This window comes from Halyomorpha halys, unplaced genomic scaffold (genome assembly GCF_000696795.3).
Source record: "Halyomorpha halys isolate HHAL.00 unplaced genomic scaffold, Hhal_1.1 Scaffold4.1, whole genome shotgun sequence".
NCBI lineage: Eukaryota > Metazoa > Arthropoda > Insecta > Hemiptera > Pentatomidae > Halyomorpha > Halyomorpha halys.
In genome coordinates, this window is record NW_027116287.1 from 3,349,711 (window position 1) to 3,350,083 (window position 373).

The 373-nt window shown below is 24.4% G+C and overlaps 1 protein-coding gene across 4 annotated transcripts in view; it reads left to right on the plus strand.

Moving 5' to 3' along the window:
- Positions 1–373, plus strand: part of LOC106687086 (tachykinin-like peptides receptor 99D) — a 655,917-nt gene that overhangs the window by 646,203 nt on the left and 9,341 nt on the right. The gene's annotated exons all lie outside the window — the stretch shown is intronic.

Consider the following 373-nt stretch of genomic DNA (forward strand, 5'->3'; position numbering starts at 1 on the left):
AGCTTATATCCATATTTACTTACGAAGCTTTGCTCACACAGGTCGCGGTTAACTTATTTTATTAACTTAATTTATTATGTTTTGTTCTAGTTTAATACTTAATTACTACATATGCACTATATTTATTTTTGTTATTCATATTCTTTCAGTTTTTGTTATTTATTTTATTTCATATCTTTTAATATTCTTAAATAATTAGTTGCCTTTCTCTAACCTCATGTTATTATTGCACCATTTTAGTTATTGTAGGTTATATTTTATTTGTCCTTCATTTTTCCTGTTCTTGTATCTTTTTAATATTTTTTGTAAAATATTATTGACACATTCCAATGTTAACTGCACAATACATATATGTAGTACATGGAGTATGTCC